This window comes from Cyprinus carpio, chromosome B5 (assembly GCF_018340385.1).
Source record: "Cyprinus carpio isolate SPL01 chromosome B5, ASM1834038v1, whole genome shotgun sequence".
Lineage (NCBI taxonomy): Eukaryota > Metazoa > Chordata > Actinopteri > Cypriniformes > Cyprinidae > Cyprinus > Cyprinus carpio.
The window spans coordinates 36,379,650-36,400,928 of NC_056601.1; the positions used below are offsets into that span (position 1 = coordinate 36,379,650).

General features: G+C 36.5%; 1 protein-coding gene across 1 annotated transcript in view; it reads right to left on the minus strand.

The window, feature by feature from the left end:
* LOC109070294 (netrin receptor DCC-like) overlaps positions 1–21,279 on the minus strand; it is a 182,850-nt gene that overhangs the window by 134,577 nt on the left and 26,994 nt on the right. The gene's annotated exons all lie outside the window — the stretch shown is intronic.

The following is a 21,279-nucleotide window of genomic DNA, read 5'->3' on the forward strand; positions in this document are numbered from 1 at the left end:
ATTATAATTGAAACTTTTAATTGCACAATCCAGACTTTGTTTCTCATAAATCTAGTGGAAGATTTATAGAAGATCATCAGAGAGTCCAGCAAAAATTTTCATTACTTGAAATAAATGGTAACTGAAATATAGAAAAAAATTATTCTGCTAGATAACAGCTGAAACAGTTCATAAAAATAATAGATATTTTAAAAAAAATAACAAAAAATACCAAAATCACAAAATATAAACACCAAGTTTTAAAATAAATACATAAAAAAGATACTTGCAACTTTTTATCTCACAGTTTAGACTTTGTTTCTCACAATTCTGAGGAAAAAAGTGAGATATAAACTCAGATTTCAGACTTTTTTCCTCAGAATTCTGCAATTCAGTTTGTTTATTTTCTGCCACAAATAAAATATAAAAGAAGATAATTACCTTTTTATCGCAGAATTGTGATTTCTTTCTGAGAATTGCAAATTCACATCTCAACATTTCCAGTTTATAGTTCTTATATCTCTATATAAATTCTGAATTATAAGATACAAAGTCGCAATTACCTTTTACATTTGTTTTTATTCCATGGTGGAAACAAGCTTTCATAGAATGCAGAAAAACACAAAACTAAAAATTAATTCAAAACATTGATAAGTGCAATGCTCAAATAACCCTGTATGCATGTTTCTTACACACAGATGCTGGCATGTGTGTGTGTGTGTGTGTGTGTGTGTGTGTGTGTGTGTGTGTGAAGGTGTGTTTCCGCAGCAGGTGCTTCAGTTTCTCTTCATGCATTAATGTGTCTGGAGGCTTTCATTCACGCGACGCTCAGAAGCGCATCAGACGCTGATAATTCAAATGCTAATTCATACCTGCTGAGAAGCCCTCATTCTATCTCTGTCTTTGTTTTTGTGTGTGAGAGATGATACTTCAGCACTCAGCATGATAAACCATCCAGCTGCACACACACCCCGCTTATTAGGCAATATTTTGATTAATTTGATCAGGCTTTCAGCTCCCGATGAGAGGCCGTTCACACAAGACGTGTTTCTGTGTTCAACAGCAGCTCGATGCAGTGAAACCGAGTCTGAGACGCATTTCAGAGGTTTAACTTGACACAGAATCCTAAAAACATGTAAATGATGCATTCAATCTAAAGTTTGGAATAATTAGGATGTTTTAATGTGGAAAAAAAGTATCTTCTGCTCACCAAAGCTGCATTTATTTGATCAAATATTGCTAAAAATAATATATAAAATATATTATACAACACATATAAAAATAATAAAAAATTCTTCATCAGCAGAAAATCATCATATTATTATGATTTCTGAAGTGCATGTGACACTGAAGACTGGAGTAATGATGCTGAAAATACAGCTGCACATCACAGAAATAAATTACAGTTTAACAGATATTCACATAGAAAACAGCTGTTTGAAATTCTAAAATTATTTCACTATTTTTACAGTATTTTGGCTAAATAGATGCAGCCTCGAGCAGAAAAGACTTCTTACAGAAACATTAAATAATCTTAATTATTCCAAACCTTTAACCATATGGACCAGTTTAAGATCAAGCAACACATCAGAAGAAGAACACAAGCTCAAAGTGAATGACAATCACTTTATCTTTAACAAACAAAATAAAATCAAGCAGAATTGCAGACTTCCAGCCCAGAAGATGTGTAGAAATGCTGGTCTGGACGAGCTCTTGAGACACAAACTCAGAGTAGAAGACTCTCTGACGACTCTCAAACGCTCCTCGTCTGCATCGTGCACGGACGACATGGACGCCGTCCTGAGATGGAAATACTTTTACAAAGACAAAAAGAGGACGGAAGAGACGGGACGGAGCAGAGCGGATATGAGGAGAGACAGGAGCATCCTTTATTTGACGCGCTGAAGCAGATGTAATTGAAAAAAACCTGTCAGGTTTCCCTCAGCGGCGGATTTTAATGCGATAGTCTGACAGAAAGACACGCTCCGCATGTGCAATGAGGCAGACGCACAGATCTGAGCTCTGAAACACACACACACACACACACACACACACACACACACACACACACACACACACACACACTTCATCTGTAAATGTAAGTCTCACTGCTGTACTAAAATCTAACATCTAAACTCTTATGTGTGTCGTACAGAAAGACTCTCAGCATCACATGGGTCCCTCACGGAGACGATCCTGTCCCACCGTATACATGCTTCTCTGGGTAAACATGTTTTCAATCCAGTGCAATGTAAACAGTGAGGCTAAATGGACATATTTTTCAAAATATATTTCATTTAAATCCTGCCAAGCTGGCTACATATTTCAGACGCTTGGGATTCCAGATATTTTCAGATATTTGGGAGTTTGTTTTTTTAAATAAACTGAAGCCATGAGGAAAGTAGATAAAATAATAGAGTGATAGACAGAACATAAGAACGATAGACAGTATGATATATAGAACATTAGAATGATATACAGAAATAGACAGAAGGATAGAATGTTAAAACAATAGATACAAATTAAATGATAGAAAGATAGCTAAAATGACATTGAATATTAGATGGATGGACTGATGGATGGATGGACTGATGGATGGATGGACTGATGGATAGATGGATGAATGGATGGATAGATGGATGATGGATGAATGGATGGATAGATGGATAGACTGATGGATGGATGAATGGATGAATGGATGGATAGATGGATGGATGGATGGATGGATAGATGCTGGATGGATAGATGATGGATGAATGGATGGATGGATAGATGGATAAATGTATGGGCAGACTGATGGATGGATAGATGGATAGACTGATGGATGGATGAATGGATGAATGGATGGATAGATGGATGGATGGATGGATGGATAGATGGATGATGGATGAATGGATGGATGGATAGATGGATAGACTGATGAATGAATGGATGGATGGATGGATGGATGGATGAATAGATTGATAGATGGATGGATGGATGGATGGATGGATAGATGGATGATGGATGAATGGATGGATGGATAGATGGATAGACTGATGAATGAATGATGGATGGATAGACTGAAGGATGGATGGACGGACGGACGGACGGATGGATGATGGATGAATGAATGAATGAATGAATGAATGGATGGATGGATGGACGGACGGTTGGATGAATGAATGAATGAATGAATGAATGAATGGATGGATGAATGAATGAATGAAAGTGAATGGATGGATGGATGGATGGATGGACGGATGGATGTTGGTTGAATGGATGGATGGATGGATGGATGAATAAATGAATGGATGGATGGATGGATGAAGGATGGACTGATGAATGAATGAATAAATATGAAATGAATAAATAAATAAATGATGGATGGACGGACGGATGGATGGTTGGATGAATAGATGGACAGATGTATGGTTGGATGATGGATGGATGATGAATGGATGGATGGAGTTGTGTGTCTCCAGATTGAGGCTGAAGGTTCTGGTGATCCTCAGGTAAGGACTGCAGAGCTGCGCAGATTCACTGGATAGAGACACAAAGACCTGCTCTTCTTCTGATGTGAGAAACTGCTGGAGAGACTCAGTCTCAGAGATACTGTGATTGAACGCGACCCGATGCACAGATTAAAGCAGAGCGTTATTATCCTGCTGCTGTTGAAACACACGCAGAGGTCAGAGAGAACATCAGAAAAAACACTCACACTGAGAAAATATGACAAACACACCGGACCACAGCCACCCTGATCAGCACTGAGAGTGTGTGTGTGCATTTGAGAATGCTGATCTCCTCACATCCCATCCACTCTCTCATATCTCCTCATCTCTTCATTATTGCCTGTCACCATGGTTACCGTGTGTCCGGTCACCTTATCGATCTCTCTTTCTCACACACACACACACACACACACACACACACACACTGCTGTAGGTCAGTCATCAGTGATTTGATGTTCTTCCGAGTGTAACGCAGGCGGTGACATTCAGATCAAATCAATCAAAACTCAATTCAAATGCATTTTTCTCAGTTTTGATGTTATCATTTCCCACAATTCAATGCTCTCAGACAGACCTGCACCTTCTAGTGTGACAAACTAGAAACAATTTAATATAGTCACTAGTGCTCACACACACACTCAGGTCTGACCTTTGCATTTAATCCCAATAATCTCGTTCTGAGAGTGTTGAACTCGCTGTAACATCTTTAATAATTTAAAACATCCTGTCTGCGGTCGAGAGACACAGAGACAGAGAGAGAGAGAGAGAGACCCTCAACATCAGATCTTACATTGAGGAATCCGTGGATCATCACAAACAAAACCAGATCCTACAACATCTAGCTTTCTTCAGACAGACTTTGCTTTTCTGGCTGAAAAGTTAAAAGTCAAACTCTGCTGTCACACTCAATCTCCTCATGTCTTCTGTCGTCTGATTGATCGTTTAAAGTGTTTTATCCAGTCAAAGCTCTTTTAGTGTAATTGTACAAGCATCCAGCTTCAGCTGCTGCTTCTGGTGTCAGATCTTGAGTGATTTTGATCAAGTAAAGGTCAGAATAACTGCAGTAATATCTCCAGATGAACTCTTACTGGACTGAAGCAGCTCAGCTTTACTTGATTCTCCATCAATCATGTTTTAGAGTCTCAAATATGATCATCAGGATCTTTTGAGGAGCGTTTGTTTCCAGAAGCTTTACTTTCACTGTTCCTCAGCGGAGGAATGATCTTAACAAGCCTCCAGAACATCTCACATCTTCTGAGGAGGCCTTTATTTCTTCATCTCTCAATCACTGCATTATATGTTTGGATCATTTACATCTCATCTCACTGAGACACATTACTGGAGATATAGAGCTCAGACTGATATTTAGATCATTTTATGTCAGTATGTACAGTACTGTTATAAAGATCTCATTGATTTACATCACAAGCGTCAGAATTTCATCACATAAATATCAGCATATCTCAACTCAACTCAACTTTATTTATATAGCACCAATAAAAACTATGATTGTAAACCAAGGTGCTGTACAATCAATCAAACATCAACAATGGTAACACTCAGAATAACATAAATTACAGTACAGAACAAAGCTAACACCACACAATTAACTAAAGTTAAAAGCCAGATGGGTTTTGAGTTTGACTGTAAACTCATTCAGTGTAGAAGCAGTTCTAATAGATAAATAAAGTTAAATAGTCTCTGGTTGGAAGACCTAAGAGACCTTCCAGGATTGTATGTGGATAATAATTCAGACAGAGTTAACCCATTCAGAGCTTTAAAAACCAGCAGCAGGCCTTTAAAATCAATTCTATAATTAACTGGGAGCCAATGCAAACATATTAATACTGGGGTAATGTGCTCTCGTTTGCGCACACCAGTAAGGAGCCTAGCAGCAGCTTTTTGTGCCATTTGAAGTCGATTAAGAGATGCTTGATTAATACCCATTTTAAGGGAATTACAGTAATCGAGCCTCGTTGAATTAAAAGCATGAATGTCCCTTTTAAAGTCCTTAAAAGAAAGAAATGGTTTCACTTTAGCTAAGACTCTAAGATGGGAAAAAAACTGGTTTTGACTACTGTACTAATCTGTTTGTCAAATTTGAGAGCAATATAAAAATAGATCCCCAAATTCTTCACTACTGGTTTCACACAGGAAGACAAATGACCAAGATTTAAGCCAGGGGAGCTAGCAAATTCTGATGATTCAAAAACTATATCTCAGTTTTCCCTTCATTAAGATGAAGAAAATTTAGGGTCATCCAGGCCTTAACATCAGCTAGACACACCAGCAGAGCATCCAAACCCTTGTTATTAGATTCCTGGGGCAGATAGATTTGGGTATCATCTGCATAAAAATGGAAGGAGACATTTACAAAGAGAACAAGATTGGAGCGAGAATAGAGCCTTGAGGGACACCGCATGTAAGGGGAGCTGCATCTGAAGTAAATTCACCAATACTAACAGAGAACCTTCTATTGTTAAAATAGGATTGAAACCATTTGAGAGCATTACACTGAATGTCCACCCATAGCTCCAAACCAGATATCAAAATGCATACTGATGCTTCTGTGCATCAGTGTCATATAACCAAAAATAACATGCATACACACACACACACACACACACAAAATGTGCATATTTTTGCTTATATTATTATATCATTCATATTTTTGAGTCTCTGAATCATTTGAGCTTTTTCCCTTCATGTTCTCACTGTGTCAGACTATATAAGCCATAAAAGCCTGATTGATCAAATATGTTGCTCAACAAAAACATTTTTTTTTTTTTTTTTTATAATTTGTCCAAAGTTTTCAGTAAACTGTGCCATTTAAATTAATCCAGATCGTGTCTACTGGACTTGCATTTCAGAAGTCAGTCTGTTCAGCATTCAAAGACAACTAGTCAGTTCTTAACCATCTTAACCAGTGACACTCACACACTAAACTACGGAGGGTTTGATTGAAGACTGTGTCTGACAGAGAGAAGCTGCACTGCTAACGGCTCCCCGGGGACCAGCGGAGATCAGGGTGAGCTGACAGCTGCTTCACCACACTGAGTCTGGAGCCCAGATGGGGCTCTCTCTCTCTCTCTCTCACACACACACACACACACACACACACACACACACACACACACACACACACACACACACACACACACACACACACACACACACACACACACACTACGGTCGTGTCAGAAAGATGCAACCTGACAACTAGCAGGAACACAAATCAAGATCATAACGATCCTGCTTATTAATAATGAATCAGTCTGTCTGTATCAGAGATCAGATCAGGTCAAAACACATGATAGAGTGCTTAAAAATGATAATTCTGTCATTAATCTGTATGATGTTCTCTCTTCAGTGAAACACACAAAAGAAGATATGCAGAGTGTTTTATTGTCCATACAGGGAAAGTCAATGGGGTCCAAAGTTCTTCTGCGTTCCACAAAACTCACAGGTTCATAATGACTTAAGGGTTGGTAAATGATGACAGAAGTTCTTTTAATATAGAATTCAATATTTCATATTTATAAAAAAACATACATTTATAAAATTAATTTATAAATATTTTATTGATGTCTCCCTGATATTTTAATACTCCAATAAATAAAAATATACAAACAATTAAACATTCACATTAAAAGCAGATAAATAAATAAAATATGTTTAATTTAAAATGATTTTATAGATTTCATAATTTAATTGACTATTAGCGTTTCCTCATAGTTTTCAAGCCCAGCATGACAGCAGAGTGTTTGATTCGGCTGTGTTCAGCGTCTCGTTCACATGCGCGTGTGTTTAATGCGGCGCAGGTTCGAGACCTCAGGTTCTCTACTGCCGCTGCTCATTTGACTAAAATGCAATTCCCCACGAGAATGGAATAAATTATGCAAATCAGCCTTTAACTCCTATTAATGCTGTTGTTTATTTGTGAGACATCATCCGGTGAATCTGACGTTCACAGAGCTGCAGCCACCGCCTGGAATTAGAAATCAAATACCAAATACTGCATTGCAGTTATAGAAATATGTATTCTGATGTGCTGCGTGTTTCACTGTGATCTTTTCATGGTTTACAGTAAAAGCTGCTCCACATGAACTTATAACGTGTATAGAGTCACTTATAATGTGCATCTTATAAATGCAGCATGCAGCAAACAACTTCCCTAGTTTGTAAAAAACTGTGATTTTCTGCCAAAATAAAAGCTGTGTAGTTTAATGTTTGAAAGCAAAAAAATCAAAAAACATTAAATACAATAAATACAATATAATAAAAATATTATCAAATACATTAAATACAATATAATACAAATATTATAATTGTACTTTTGTTATATATAACATTATTATTATTATATTATTAATAATACATTTACATTTTATTAAATAAAATAAATATTAAAATAAAAAATAATATTTGTATTGTAATTTTATTGTTATAATAATAATAATAATAATAATAATAATAATAATAATTGTTATTATTATTATAAAAAACATCACCACAAAAGCACTTAAAAGAAGAAAAGACAGATAAACTCTAATGAAACATAGAAATAAAAGAGCATTTAAAAGGCGAGACGTCTGAAGCGCTCAAACGCAGGAGAGAGCGATAACGCCTAATGAAACATCGCTGTCACGCTGAAGGATGCACGGCTCCGATCATCCATCTCAATAGCTCAGCATGAAGGTTTGGAAATTAGCATGTGTCCTTATCAAAGCCATGAGTCTCTCTCTCTTTATGACTGCCGTCTGCGACACATGATTTATACCGGTCTGCGCAAAAAACAAACCGCGCCAAATTACTAAGTTGACTGATACTAAATAATTGCATGGATCGTCCGCGGCTCTGATCGCTCGAAGAACAAGCAACTGATACAGCAGCATCGTGATTGGCTGAGAGAGAAGCATGCTGGGACGCCGCAGGTTTGACCCTCATAAGCAGCATTCAGAAGCACGTTTGCCATACGGCACGAGCGCTAACGAGAGACGCTCCACATATGTGCCAGTCGATTAACATCAATCATGTATGTTCTCATGGTTAGACAATCCTAGTGTTCCATGACAGGGTTAACTCAAATTTAAGCCAATAAAATATAATTAAAGTTAACTGAAATTAAATTTAATTAGTGCTGGGCAATGATTAATCGCGATTAATCGCATCCAAAATAAATGTTTTTGTGTACATAATATGTGTGTGTGTGTGTACTGTGGATATTTATTATGTATTAAACTGAAACAAATACACACACACATACAGTATATATTTAGAAAATATTTACATGTAATTACATGTAAATGTGTAACCAGCACTAGTGCCCAGCACTAAATTATATATTAATGACCTTGCTATTCCAAGCTAACCTGACCAAAAATCCACCATGATTATGTTGATTAACATGCCGTTTTTAACTAAAAAAAATATAATTTAGGGGTGTCCAAAGGACAGCAAAACGTAACACTTTCACACGACCAGGAATGAGGTCCTTCAGCTAGTAAATATTTGAACAATTCTGAGACAAAATGTACCATGTGCAGATGTCATGGGCTTCACAGGGGGCTTCAGTCACACGACCAGGAATGAGGTCCTTCAGCTAGTTATTAATACGTTTCCTCTGGATTTGGCCGATTTAAAAACAGGATATGGTGTCACACCAGAGGACGTGGTTTTCAGAGACAAAATGTATCAAGTTCTTACGCTTTCAGAAATATATGAATGAAAAATGATTGCCTTTTACTAAAATAGACAATTGTACAATTATGCCAGAGGTATTTATTAACATTTATGCTTTTCTTTTTCATTTATAAAAGAAAGTTATAATTAAACAACCACGCCTGAGACAGTCACACAATAGGACAATTTTGAGATTTGGCTCAAAAAAATTAAAGAAATCTAATAACACTGCAGCTTTTATAACAACAGGTCCATGTACAGTAGGACAAAGAAATGTTTAACCATTTACTGCATTTTAAATAATGACAATATTAATTATATTAATTTTTATCTTGCGGGACAGTGAAAATGCCATGTCACATCAACAACCCAAAAATGTGACTGCAAATTTTACATTTTATTCAAGGGTTAAAAAGAGTAGTTAATATAAATTTTAGTTCAATATTCGTTACCGAATGATTCGTGTTTTTGAATTTTGAATCATTTGAGTCAATGATTCAGTGGTCCATTCATAAAGACAGGCACTTGCTTCAATCTTGAATGAATCAGCCGTCTGAACGAATCGTTTGAAGGTATGCTTCAATAACTCGTTAATCAATACAGCAACTTACTTCCAACATTACCTTCATCTTACCATATATTAAACAATCCATATTTGTATATTAAAAAAAAAAATAAAATAAAATAAATAAATTAATAAAATAAAAACACCAAGCTCATGCCATTATTTATGCTGTTATTATTTTGCATCCGTGCTATATTTCAGCTATACTGAGCTGTCTGTGTAAATGCATCCGAATGCCACTCCAGTCACTTCTGTTTCTTCTGCAGTGGAAAGATCAGTTTTGTTGATACTGATTTAATATGATTGGTAACAGCCCTATATTGTCTTATTATATGATACATTTTATATATAAAAATGAAATAATTTGATATGAAAGATGACATGCATTTAATACGATTAGGGGAAAATACCCTTTAAATAGGCCAAAAATGACCTAAAAAAAATGAAATTCTGTATGGTACTAAAACGTCAGACACAGAGGAGTTGTGTGGTTGAGTCTGAACGAAGCCAGCCTCAGAGGATCTGGAGAGATGCGTGATGCCCTTCAGCCCTTACTCAACAAAAATAAAGAAAAAAGAAAAACAACACAATCTGCATTCAGAGAAACACACGGCACAACACGGCTGGGGACTCACACAGTTAGCGCCGAGAGGAAAAGCCTGTCTGATTCTGTCCATCTCTCTTTTTTCCTGAAGAAACAGTCTGCGCTCTGAGATCTGAGTAATTATTACTGACTCTCTCTCTCTCGACGTCCGTCTGAACTAAAGCGGATCTGCTGTGTCCTGGACTTCCAGTGCAGGGGATTTTAAAGACTCTTGTGTCACACACAAACTCCTCGCAGTCCGTCTGAAACACACACAACAGATCCTGCAGACAACACTTAATGCCACTTCTGTGCTTCTGTACAGTTAAAATACATGTGTGCAACTACAGAAAAAAATAAAAAGACTTTTGTGACATAGTACCTCACAATTTTGAACTTTTTTCCTTGCAATTCTGAATTTATAACTTGCAATTTGTGATTTCTTTTTTTTTTGCCACCATGCAAGTTATTGTAACATTCATCTCTCAGTCTATTTTTTCCCTCACAGCAATTGTTGAGTTTAGAGACACAAAATCCTGAATTATAAAGTAATTATTACAAGGAAAAAATAAAAAGCAGTATTATGAGTGAGTTGTCTCACAAAAAAAATACAATAAATAAATAAATATAATAATTAAAAGGAATATTCTCTTGTAAAAGAAATTATCTTGGTGTATTTCCATTTAGGTACAAGAAGAATGAAAGCTTGATTATACATTATATATTATTATTTAGAATTATTTATAATTTTTATTTAATTATTAAATTAAAATTAAAAAAAACCCATTAAATGGAATCCAGAAATATTGTAATGAAATATTTGTGGAAAAATAAATATGGCAAATTTGGGTAAAAACCACACAGAAATTGTTGGGAAAAAAGTTCGGGTTATTAATAATAATAATAATAATAATTTATTAAAACATTTTTATGGAAAATTGTCCAATCAAGACATGTGTCCTATCCATACTTCAATTTATAAAACTTCTAAAACAATATTTTAATTTATATATAAAAAAATATTTGATTACTCTTATGCAACACTTTAATTAAACAAATCAACAAATATGCACTGTTCTGTTGTAAAGTTTCATTTGGTTACATTTAAAAGATTAATTAGAAATCCAGAAAAATGAACTAAAACAGACTTTGGGGGAAAAATAATGATATAAATAAGTCAAACTGTGAAATGAGCACGAGTCTGTTTTCAGAAAAACAAACACTCCTAGTTACAGGTACAGAGGTCCTAGATCCTAGGGCAGCGGGGGTCGTAAAGATCAAGAGGTTGGCTGACCTGGGCTCTTGTGTTCGAGGGGTGATGGACCGCCTGACTGATGACACACAAGGGCCCCATTCACCCGCTGTCCCCCCATATGCCGGGGGCCACAGAGGGCCGATCTGTGCTCCATTGTCCCGGAGCGAGACAGCAGTTTTGCAGGCCATGCGTCACCATCAAACAGGATGATACGAGGATACGTTCTGATCACAGATTAACCTCACATCAGCATCACCATATGCTCATCCCACAAAACAACACACTATCAGAGCAGGAAACTACGAGGCTGCTTAACCCAAAACAACCACACTAAAAAATCATTTTTTTTTCCCCTGAAATAAAATAAACATTAACTGAATATATATATATTATATATATATATATATATATATATATATATATCTATTCATATATTTATGTGTGTACTATTTATATAAATATTTTACACTTGTTTTACTTCTAAACATGTAACTTTTATTTTTTCAGGTAGTTGCCAAGGAAACGTATTTTTCTTAAAAAAAAAAAAAAAAAAAAAAAAAAAAATATATATATTATATATATATTATATATATATATATATATTATATATCTATATATATTCCTGCTAAAAAACCCAAGCTGAAAAATAAAAATAAAATAAAACGAAATAAAAATTTATAAAACTGCAAAGGACTATTAAAAAAATTAAATAAAAAACAGAAAATGTATTTAAAAAAAAATAAATAAATTTAAACTATTAATATAAACTACAAGCGTTATTACAATTAACTAAACAATAAAACAAAATTATTTTTAGCATAGCTTGAACATAAAAGAAAGGTTGAATGGTAATCTGAGAGATAATTTTACTAAAATTAAACTTTTGTTTTTTTTTTGTTTTTTTTTTATAATTGATTTTAATTCAACTATATGCCAAGGAAATTAAAAAAAAAAATTCTTCAGTAGTACCTGCTCTAAATGGAACCTTAAATTAGTACTTTTCAAGTTGAATACTCTATTATAACTAATAATTAAATATGTTTACTTATTAGCGAAACCATTCAGCAGCACTGACGAGGGTTTTCAAAGATCACCCGATGTTTTTCAGAGGATTTATTAAAGCTGTTTTGATCACCCTGAAAAAAAAGAACAAATAACCAGTGTTACCATTACTAAACCCTAACATTTGTGTGCCTCTCTGTGCCCACTTACTGTCATTTTTCTATATATTCTTCGACTATATCTCGCACGGATGATTATTTTCATGACACCTGATTGCAGTATACGGTTAAAAATGAACTTCCTCACTCTACTTTAGGTCAGACTTGTTTTCCAGTGTAAATGTTCTACAGATTTCTTACACAAAGTCAAGACCATACATTTGCTGTAGATTTTTTCAATATAACAGAAGACCTAGGAACGCGATTTAATGCTCCCTCTGAGATCTACGCATCAGAATTCAGAAGAAGCTACCATCCCACTGTGTTGATATAATGTTCGAATTTGAGATCTAGTGATCTCCGTCGCGCTTGCGCTAGACTCTAGGCCGCGTTTGGCTGACGGCCACCGCCTCTGTACGGATACACATAGATATAATTACTACGTAGCATGCTTTAAAATCTGACCGAACTCCACGGTGGTGCAATCCAATGTACGCTGGTTAGCACAAGGTCCAACTGCGGTAAAGAGGTCCCACTACACACACATCCGACACCAAACATCCACTACACACACACACACACACAAGTCTTCCAGCAGGATCCTCGGAGCGGCGGTCCTAGAGGTCGGATGACCTATCGCTCTGACCTCGATCTGGTACCAACGTCTGGACGTTGATGAGGCTGGCTGCACTGAAATCTAATTTCATGAAGCCGCTGTCGTACTACGACAGCACTGCTACTGTTCTGCATCTCTAGCTTGGTTGCTCGAGAGTGTGTGGGTGTGTGGTGGTGTGTGTGTGTGCATGGACCTAGTGTTGTCATGCATGCATATTAACTACAGGTGCATTCTCAATAAACATCTAATCGATATGGATCGGATTCACCTGCAGGCCAAAAGTATCTGTAATAAATAAGATTTTTTTGCAAAGAAGGTCCACAGGCCTGGATATTCCCGTATTAAAAATACTGTAAAAAATAGTTTAAATATTATTTTCAGTTGTACAGCAGCTGTCTTCTGTGTGGAAATCGTTGTGAACCGGCTGTAATGTACTTTCCTGTGATGTGCAAGCTTGTTATTTTCAAGAAGCATTACTCCAGTCTCAGTGTCCACATGATCTTTCGAAAAATAATTTGGTCTAAGTATGATGATTTGACTGCTTCAAGAAACAGTTTTGATATTTACAATGTTGAACCCAGGTTGTGCGGCACATATTTCTGTGGAAACTGTGATAAATTTTATTTTTCAGGAATTCACAGATAAATAAAAAGTTAAAAAAGAACAGCGTTTAAGTTGGAAACAGACATCTTTTTGTAACATTAGAAAATGCATTTACTGTTACTTTTGAGTCAAGTTTAATGCATCCTTGATGAACCAAAACTATTCATTTCTTTCAAAAAGGTTTTTTATTTTATTTTACTTGAAAAGGTAAATATGAATGGCATGTGTATCACAGTTTTTCCACGAAACTCAACAATGGTCACTCCTTGTCCTTCTCCTCACGGATCCGTGGATTATTCCCCAGGAACCTGTGAACCGTACAGAGAGTCCGAATCGACACGTCATCCCACAGACGCCACATGAAGAAGATGACCTGATATCACCACACTAACCAGAAGCAGAAGAGAAACAGCTTTGACTTGTGTCCTTTCTTTCATAACACGCATTAGTTCAAAGCAGCTTTAGAGAAATGTTCATCTTTATAATCTCTAAATGCCTGACTGTGCAGGTTTTCTATACAGTGCATGTGATGTGTGTGTGGGTTTAACAGGTTAGTGTGTGTGTGTGTGTGTGTGTGTGTGTGTGTTTCTAGCTTCTATCAGTCAAGGTTTAACAGGTTAACTCAGAGTGAATGTGTGAGCGCAGTCTTACATTAATCTGTCATTAGACAGTAGTGTTCAGAGAGATCAGCAGAAATGATTGAGGTCTGCCGGAGCTTTTATTTCTAAATCTGTATTTAAAAACAATGTAATCTCTATGTTCACATGAGCTCGGGCCAATGAAAGAATCAAACACGTATGGCGGCCGTCAGTCACACACCTGTCACTCTCACACTCTTTACTGAAGCTGCACTATAGTGTTCAAGGTCAAATACAGACTGCTCTCATCAGACTTATGAGGACTGCTCTTCCTTTTTGAAACTTAAACTTTCATTGAACAAAAAAAAACATCAATATTAATTAAAAAAATAGAAAAAAGTAAAAACTGCATTAACATAAAAAAATACTTTTTTTTTTATTTTAAAATTTAAATATGTAAAAAAAAAGTACTACATTAACATTAAACCATTCCAAAAATGCTAATTGCATTAATTGGAAAAAGAAAGAAATAATTAATTTAATGTAATTAATTTAAAAAAGTAAACCTTTACATATTCATTTAAAATTTAAATTCCATTAATATTAATAAAAGGAAAAAAAAAACATTCATTTAATGGAATTTATTTACATTAAAAAGAAAAAAAATGCATTACTATTAATGTAAAAATGTCAATTAATTAATATAAAAAAAATGTAAAACATTAATGTTGAATTCAAACAATGTAACTAAATACCTTAATAAATTTAAAAAGCCAACTGCATTAATATTTAAAAAAAAGTAAAACATAAATAAAATAAAATACAAAAATGCAAATTCAACTACACTAACAAAAAATTTGCATTAATATTACAGAAATTAAAAAATATATATTTTTTAATTAAAAGAAATTAACAATTGTATAGTTCAATGATTACATAATTACTTCATAACATTAAAACTGCATTAATATCTTTGTCTTGTTTTGGAGAAAAAAAACTGTTTGAGAGGTGTCTGAAGCATGAAAAAAGTTCCAGTTCAGTTAACGTAAAACAGATTCAGATTCAGGACACAATCTCCTCAGCTTAAATGAATCTCCTCCTCAGGATGTGATCAGTAATGAGATGTTTTAGAGGCGAGTAAATGATGACAGAATTAAACTGATGCGCTGAAGTAGGAGTTTCTGTGCACCAGTGTAATTGTAAAACACACGCTGAGTACAAGTAAGAAAGCAAAACCTGCATATCACACCCACCACACACACACACACACACACACTCTCTCGCGCTTTCGCTGCCTGTAAAAGATGCTCCCCTTCCTTCAGTTACTGGCTGCTCATCTTTTCGCTTATACGGCCGTGTCGGGCTGTAATTACTCCAGAAGGCTGTTCTAAAGAATAAGCGGCTCTACTCGTACAGCTCTTACTATGATCCACACTAATGCGTTTCGAATGCTTGTGTTCCATAACGGACTGGCATCTGACATCATAAACACTGAGCATGTGTGTGTGAGGTCACAGGTCAACTGGCCACACACTGAATCTCTCCCTCAGGCAGCGTATAGGTAGGTTTTCAGAGGAGAGTTAACCTTACATCAGATTAAACTTTCTTTCTTAATCTGCTGGCCATTAGGCTCCTGCGGGAAGGCTTTATTTAAAGCTCGTGTCAAGCACTTCGTACCCTAGAAATGTATCTGAGATAATTATTGGACTTGTTGTTTTTTTAAGGATGTGCTGATTTGACTTTATTGAGTATATCACAAAAACCAATCAAAAAACACACCTATCAAGATTGTGGCACGCTTACATTAGTATTTGGAAGTCTAGGAGGTAGTTAAGTTATGAGAGCGACCCATGGGTTTGTCATCTCTCATAACTGCAGATCCAAGCATCATCATCCATCACGTAAAGCAACATGTGTGGAATAATGCATGAAGCCTGACAATCACCGTGCCCAGCACATCTCAATTGGGATCAAGGGGGAGCGCTGGTGGAATTGGACCATGTGACTGGGAGACGTGAAGCAGCGTCATTTTTCACAGGACACAGATGGGATTTCCCACAGATTGTAATGTGATCCTGTTAGTGCTGGCATGCTTTAATTGACATGATGAAATGACAGGTGAAGGACAATCACATCCCATCCTTCACGGGAATAACGATTCCCATACTCCGGCACGCGCCGCTCAGCAGCGCCCGCTCAATGCTGCGGATGGATTTAAAGAGAGAGGTCACCCAGAAATCATTCATTTACTTGACATTTACCCTGGAGTGCCATTCCACCTGCATGACTTTCATTATTACAGGAAAAACACACAAAGGATGGACGGAATGAGACGCCGAGAGTGTTTAACATCAGAGAGGAAAGAAGGGAGTAAAGTAGTCTCTGTCAGACTATCACTTGGCTACCTTCCATCTGCTCTGTCAGACATTATTCTGTTGTTGTAGATATATAACCAGAGATTATGTGATGCATGTTCATTTGAACTGAACTGAATTGTTCACAACAAACAGGCTGTTCAATCTAAAATGGGATGACTAAAAGAGAAATGTACTGAACTGTGAATTCAGAGAAATTCAACACAATCATTAAATAGACAAATGTCTCAAATTTTGCAATAAAGCAAACAAATTGCATTAATAAGCTATTTCATGTTGAAGTTAAAATAGAACATTCAAGTATATATAATGACAAATAATTTTACGGCCCTAACACATATTAACACATAATAAGATTTGAATTCAAACTCTGCATTCTCATTTACTACCTCAACTGAAAAGAGCACAACTCTTTTTTTCAGCCCAGTGTTGATGTTGAAAAAAACCAAAATTTCATGTTCAGTAAAAAATTGTTCAAAATACTCAAATTATTATTTACAAATTATTCACATTTATAGCTTAAGACACATCTGATGAGACTCAAAAATATACTTTATATACTGTGTTCACCATTATTAAAGGAATTTATAAGGAAAATAATTTGAATCCAAACAGAAATAAATAGTTCATCATTATTAGTAATATTAGAGACAATTGGCACCAACAGCATCTAGGGGAAGATCCTAAGAGGGCATCAAACAGAAAAAATGAGTCAGAGGCACTTAAAGAAGATGACACATCTACAGTATAATGCTCTCAAAACCTCGTTTACGATCACGTTTTAGATCAAAGGATCCCTCACAAATCTTTGCTCATGAGATCCACTTTCCTGCAGAGTTAATCTCCAGCCCTGATCAAAACACACCTGAGCAAGGCTAATCCAATCACTTCATGGATCTTTACAAAATCACAGGTAGGTGAGTTTGAATTTAAAATTTACGGTAAAAAACACGGTAGGCTGCCAGAATTTTACAGTAAAAATATCCAGTAGCAACATTTTAAAAATGGTTTTAACTTAAAGTTACATTTAAATAACATAATTTCATTAACTTATTAATACTTAATGTTATTAATACTTAATTGATTAATATACCAAACCTATACTAGTTACTGCAATCTGTTTTTGTACGTTTAGCAATACACGTGAGATGTGAACCACCAAGAGCAGGTGGTGATAGAGAAAGTCACATGATGAACCGACAGTATATAATATATATAGAGTGCACATGCCAACTCTAAAACACCGTACATGACAACTAAAATAACGCAATTAAACATTATTTAACAACATTAGATACAACCCTAATGTACAAAGCTGAAAACAGAAGAAAAAAAAAAACATTAGAGAGATTGGAAGTATGAAGTACAGGGGAATTCTGCCAGAAAGTCAATTTTAGGTTATGCTATGTAACTGAGACATTCTTTTTTCACTTCCAAAAAACCAGTATACTACCCTGAAAATTACCTGTAATGTCCATAAAAAAATTGTTTTTTTGCAGTATATAAAGAGGGAATTACCATTAAATATTTAACAGGTTTGTTGTACTCTAGCATTTTTACAGTTTTGTTACTGTTAAATTCATAGTAAGTGCTACAGTGTAATACTCTGCAGGAAAGTGGACTCTCGCGTTAGATTTGAGGATCCAAATGTAAACCAGAGGAGGACTGGATGCTGAGAAGCGAACTGGCTGGCGGACTCTGAGCCCAGGCAGGCCAGACCAGCTGGCGCTTCACAGGCGGGTCCAACGGCTCCGAGGGAACCGGTCCCGGATCCGGAACCAGAGCCACAAGAAGAGCTGCGTAATGAGGCTGGTCCTCGCGGACCCGAGGGCTGGCCAAGCAGAGGCCTGCAAGCTGAGCTGTGATCAGCGGTTGTAGATACCGGCGGATCAGGACGGGTTTGAAGCACGGACGGCGAAGTCTCTGAATCCAGAGCACAAGTAAGAGAGCCGTCTGTGTTTATCACCCATATGAAAGCACTGTGAGCCGGGAGGCCTTAAACAAACACAAATCTGATTCTGTTTACTGAAAGCAAACAACAACACAGAAATTCAATTCTACATACCGTCGGAGCAGACGTGCTTGCTTGCTGAGCACTGCATTATTTCAAGGGCTGTTATTTATATGTACCTTTGTAAGGGCAGACTAGATAAGTAGCCAAGGATTTCTTTTTTTTTTGTAATACTTGTCCTAACTACTTGCAATTAACATCTAATTCATTCAGTCACAACACTGGACCGTGTCAATCTGACTTTAGCATTTCTGAACAAAAAGCCATCTTTACACATCTGTATTTAGGTAAAACAGGTTGGGAAATATATAATGCAAATTCAAAATCACTACTTCCTTTTTAATTTTCTTATGCATTTGCTATAACTTATTTGGTTAATTGTACATACGAAAAAGTATTCTCGTTTAAATATATATATATATATCTTTATGAAAATATCCCATGTGTTGTGCATGAAAACATGCTTTGGATAATTCAAACTGAAGAAATGAGAATAGAGCATTTTCAGCATATATAATGATTAACTTCTTGGAGTTTCATACTATTTTAGCTCTTCATCGTTAGAATTACATTTTGAATTCCAAATCCTGCATCTTGTTTACAATATCACGCTTCTTCGAGAAAGAAAGGCCCGCAAGTCAGTAGAATTCAGTTCTCCACAAAGCCACAAATACTAACTCTGATAGAAGTTAGCAAGAGAGAAAAACCAAGAGAGGAATATAGCTGTAGTGTTCATGTTAAACACATTAAGCCATTTTACTCTTTAAATACACACTTTCACAAGTTAAGACTTAAGAAGCTAGCATTTATAGCGTATGTGTATATGAGAATACACACATCCGGCTAATGTACAGATAGACCTTTACACAAGAGGATACATCACTGTAAGCATACAGTGCTAAATGGCCTCATGACCAAATCATCAATGAATGATGTATCCGGTGCTTGATACTGTTCACAATGATTAAAGTCAATTACTGTTAATGTTTGCTGATCAGTCTGGCTACAGCTGTAAACAAGTGAAGAACCCGGATCATGAAAATTTATTTACTGCTTCTTTGGGATTAGACACCTCAACGCTTCCCATTGAGAAGTCGACTTCAGTTAGCGTAAAATCAAAACCCGTCTATTATTCAGACTGGGAATAAATGGCATCAAGAAACACACTGAAGTCTCTTGTAAGAGTATGCATCTAAAATACCGGGTGTATAATCACAGAAGCTGCTAAATCAGTCGTCTGACTTACATCTTTATGATGAGAGAACTGGCGGCAAATGCAGATTCCAGTTTTTGCCCCCAAGGCTCGTGGTAATTTCTGACCATGCACCACGCAGCATGGCGAGAACAGAAAATATGGAAATGAAGTCCAGGAACTAAGCCATTTATTCCATGCAAAACCCCTTGAACCTGCCAGAGCTCATAGCGTGACGGCTTATTCATCATGTGCTTATGTTGGACCTTGGCGTCGTCAGGCGGCTGTTCACATCTGTAATCGTACCTTCCTACGCCTGTGAGCCGGGCGAGCATACAGCACAGATCATCGCAATTACGCAGCGCAGACGTGAAGAAACCTTACGCGAACATTGTACATGATGGATCAACCCGGTCGGCGGGGAGAGAGCGGTAGAAGCCGATCCCCACAATCCCTGCGCGCACTCGTTTTCTGCTACATAGCAGCTGCTGCAACGCTCACTTTCGCAGTCAGTCTGTCCTCCTCCACGCTGCAGCGATACACGCTGATGGGAAATCCCTGCTGGAATCTGTCTGTTGCACAATGGTATGACCGCATTGTGTTCCTGACCTTGAGAAGTGACCAGTGTCTTTTACCACATCTAGCAAAAGCAGAATTACTGTATGGCTAGGTGCGATTTAATAAATAAATATCTGCATGTGTTTCAGAGTCAAGCGCGGCACTGTGTTCATTCACACGCCAGCAGCTGGTGATGACAGTGTTTTCAGTGTCTCAGTTTAAAGCAAGAGATCACGCAGACTCCATCATCTGTGGCCGGTTGAGACAACTCAGCGGTCATTAAGCGTGCACGAAACCACATACTGACATAAAAACTATCGATCAGGCGACAGAAGGCGTGCAGGAGATTAAGTGTGTTAGTTTAAACGCCCAGAGCCTTAGAAATGAATGATTAAATATGATCAGCAGCTTTTATGGTTATATAGTTTTTCCTTTTAATACTGTGCAGAAAAATATGAGAGTGCTAGTTGTTTTATAGTTTAATATTTGATCAGACAGCGCTGTGGTTCATGCATCTCTCCTGCTGATTCCTGCTGTTTCCCGACTAAGCTTCACTGAAAATAATGGTGTGCGGGGAAATCTTTTTTTTGCTGTGCGGGGCCAGTGCGTCGGGGCGTTCTAAATCCAG